We start from the raw sequence: 4,375 nt of genomic DNA on the forward strand, positions 1-4,375 counted from the left end.
CTATTTTATGTTGTGATAAAGATGGATGATCACGTTGGATTTCATTCTCAAAATTGAATGAATCTATTTACAATACAAGAAGCAATAAATAAAGGTTGAAAGTAGCATTAAAGGATTAAAACCCCAAAGTGATCTCTGAGATTGGGCGAGTTACTCATACTTGTTCTTAACTTTCAAAATTTCCTAACAGTATCCCAGCTCCGGGACCCATAGTTGCCCTTCAACCCTTTCCGGAGCCAAGTCAGCAAACGGAGGGATGATCTGGCACCTCCAATGCCACGCTGGAGCCAGCAACAGCTGGCTGATGTGGCAAATCTGAATTTTGTACCCAATCTGGTCCCTGGTCCCATTAAAACCCTAAAAGCTAAGATCATCCTCTTCATCGCCTGAGCTTCAAATTGCTGCTGCTGATTCCTTCTCAGATCATCCTCTTCATCGCCTCCAGCTCCAGGTAATAACACATACAGATCATATGCCTTCCAGATTGTGGAATACTTTAACCTTTGATGTATGTTTTTAATTGTGTTACAGAACATGAATCAGTGGTATCAGTTTTTGAGAGCAAACTGAATAGGCTTCACACAACACATTCTTGGGATTTTCTTGGATTAAACTCTACCTACACAACACTCTCCTTTGGCCCTTCTCCTCCACAGCCCATTTACTTTGAGGATGCAGTCAGCGTTGGTGCATTCCATGCATTCCAAAATGGCATTCTTGTTTCTGCTTCCGCTGGAAACTCTATCTTCTCAGCTACTGCCTGCAATGTTGCTCCTTGGATTCTCACTGTTGCTGCTAGCACCCTCGATAGACAATTCAGATCAGATATCCACCTTGGAAATTCAAAGGTTTTGAAGGTGAACTCAAAGGCACAAAATGTTTCTAAGGCTAATGCCTAATGTAACAGTAATTTATGTGGCTGCAGAGTCTGTCTTTGAATCCAATAAAAATGGACAATTGGCATGCTTTAATATATGCAAGTGCAGCCGCAGCACTAGGAGTTTCAGCAACAAATGAAAGGTATATTCTTCATTAGATTACTTTGCATTTGCAATGATATGCATATAGAAATGTAAAAAATTTGGTTTGGTTTCTTCTGTTACCAGCTTCTGTAAGAACAATACTCTAGATCGTAGCTTGATAAAGGACAAAATTGTGATCTGTACAATTGAGAAAGTCACTGAGAACCGAAGACTGAAGGCTATGGTAATAAAGGAAGGTGGAGGAGTTGGAATGATACTTATTGATCACAATACCAGAGATGTTGGCTTTAAGTTTGTGATCCCAGCCACTCTCATTGGTCAGGATGCCTTAGAGGACCTTCAATCATACATCAACACAGAGAGGTCAGTTTTAAACTACCTTAACTTGCACCATTCATTCAAATCTTATCTAAGCCCCACTCTCATGGTTGCCTCAGGAATCCCATTGCTAGAATCCATCCAACAAGAACTGTTCTTAATACCAAACCTGTACCAGAAGTGGCAGCTTTTTTCTCCATGGGGCCAAATGTAGTAACACCAGATATTATCAAGGCAAGTTTGCTGAAATGTGTGTTCCAATCTGCATCCATCTTTGTTTTGAGTTTGCTAAAGAGTGTATCCAACTACAGCCTGACATCACAGCATCTGGGGTAAATATTCTGGCAGCATGGTCTCCGGTAGCAACCGAAGACACCTGGGGTAAATATTATGGCAGATCGAAATGGAAGGCATATGATCTGTATGTGTTATTACCTGGAGCTGAAGGCGATGAAGAGGATGATCTGAGAAGGAATCAGCAGCAGCAGTTTGAAGCTCAGGCGATGAAGAGGATGATCTTAGCTTTTAGGGTTTTAATGGGACCAGGGACCAGATTGGGTACAAAATTCAGATTTGCCACATCAGCTAGCCGTTGCTGGCTCCAGCGTGGCATTGGAGGTGCCAGATCATCCCTCCGTTTGCTGACTTGGCGCCGAAAAGGGTTGAAGGGCAACTATGGGTCCTGGAGCTGAATGTCAGGGATACTGTTAGGGAATTTTGAAAGTCAAGGACAAGTATGGGTAACTCGTCCAATCTCAGGGACCACTTTGGAGTTTTAGTCCACTTTACTTGTATAAATACCAAGTATCGTCAGATGCTTTTTACACACAACAACAACAACTGAATATTATTCTCTCTCCCTTTATACACATAGCAATAATAAAAGCAAATATTATTCTCATTAATAATAGAGTCTTCTATTTATACATCTCTATTTTATATCTTTTATTTATTTCACAACACGTTATCAGCACGAGACTCTAATCAAATCTTTAGGAAGACTCAGGTAATATTTTCATTATGTCGAAACTCTCTCATCTCGAATTCAATGCTCTTGATAAATCTGGAAAAATTATTTATCATGGATATTAGATGCTCATATATCTGGAAACAATTATTTATCATGGATACTAGATGCTGAAATTCATCTTGATTCAATGGATCTTGGAGATACCATTAAGGCTGAAAATAATGCATCCCAGAAGGATAAAGCCAAAGCCATGATTTTCCTTCGTCGTCATCTTGACGAAGGGTTGAAAAATGAATATCTCATATTAAAAGATCCTACAGATCTTTGGAAAGACCTTGAAGAAAGGTATAATCATCAGAAAACGGGGATACTTTCTCAAGCCCGATATGAATGGACGCATTTGTGTTTACAAGATTTTAAATCTATAAATGAATATAATTCTACAATATTTCGAATCACCTCACGAATGAAATTGTGTGGGGAAAATAACTGATCATGATATGTTGGAGAAAACTTTCTCAACCTTCCATGCCTTAAATGTGCTCTTGCAGTAGCAGTATCGAGAGAAAGGGTTTAAAAAATATTCTTAGTTAATTTCTTGCCTTCTTGTTGCTGAACGCAACAATGAGTTGTTATTGAAAAATCATGAAGCGCGCCCAGCTGGTGCTGCCCCATTTCCTGAAGTAAATGCGGCAAATTACCCCAGAAGAGGTAAATGGCAAGGTTTTAATAACAAGAAAAATTATGGAAGGAAAAGAAATTATATTCAAAAGAGAGGATCTCACCAGAAGTGGGATAAAGAAAGGAATATCAGGCAGAATAAATCAATAGAGGATAAGTTTTTCCGTTGTGGTGGAAAGGGCCATTGGTCTCGTACCTGTCGTACCCCAAGGCACCTAGTCGATCTTTACCAGGCATCTTTGAAAAAGGACGACAGAGGAAAGGAAACAAATTTTGTTTCAAATGATGCTGAGAACTCCACCACTCATTATGATGTATCTGATTTCTTTGAGGATCCTGAAGGAAATATTGGTCATTTGATCAATGAGGAATAGTTTAATATGTGGGATTGTGAAGTATCTATGTAAATAAATAATGTAAAGAACTTATTGTTAAGTTTTATTTTCTATGTATTTAAGTTTCAAATGTGGTGTACGTAAATAATGAAATATCAATGTTTATGAATTTTGAAATCATTAAATATGTCATGTTTTAAAATAAAATTTTAGTATATGACATTATTTTATGTACAGTATTTCTTAGAAAAATAATTCTGATCAAGTATTCAATTTAACTGTGCATACTACTCATTTTATTATTATTTGTTTTTGAAGAGAATGGCAAGGATATGTAATGAAGATGTATGCCTTGCGAATAGTGCAAGTTCGCACACTATTCTTAAAAGTGATATATATTTTACCCATCTTGTGCCAAAAGAGGAATATGTTAATACTATTATTGGCTCAGGCAATGTGATAGAAGGCTCCGGAAGAGCTATAATTTTGTTTCCTAGAGGAACAAAATTTATAATAAATAATGCACTATTATCTACCAAGTCTCTGAGAAACTTGTTGAGTTTCAAAGATATTCGCCGAAATGGATATCATGTTGAGACAATGAATGAGGAAAATCATGAGTATTTATGTATCACAACTCATGATTCAAATAAGAAAGTTATATTAGAAAAGTTGCCCTCACTTTCATCTGGGTTATATTATACAAAGATTAGTGCAATTGAATCACATGCCATTGTAAACCAGAAGTTTACTAGCCCAAATGAATTCATAACTTGGCATGATAGATTGGGTCATCCAGGAACAACCATGATGAGGAGAATTATTGAAAACTCTCATGGACATTCACTAAAGAACCAAAAGATTCTTAAATCTAGTGAATTTTGTTGTGCTGTATGTTCTCAAGGGAAGTTAATTTTAAAGCCATCACTAATAAAGATTGGATTTGAGTCCCTTGAATTCCTAGAAAGGATACAAGGTGATATATGTGGACCTATTTATCCACCATGTAGATCTTTTAGATATTTTATGGTCCTAATAGACGCATCTTTGAGATGGTCACATGTGTGCTTATTATCTTCTCGCAACCT

Source organism: Arachis duranensis, chromosome 10 (assembly GCF_000817695.3).
Source record: "Arachis duranensis cultivar V14167 chromosome 10, aradu.V14167.gnm2.J7QH, whole genome shotgun sequence".
In the NCBI taxonomy this organism is placed as follows: Eukaryota; Viridiplantae; Streptophyta; class Magnoliopsida; order Fabales; family Fabaceae; genus Arachis; species Arachis duranensis.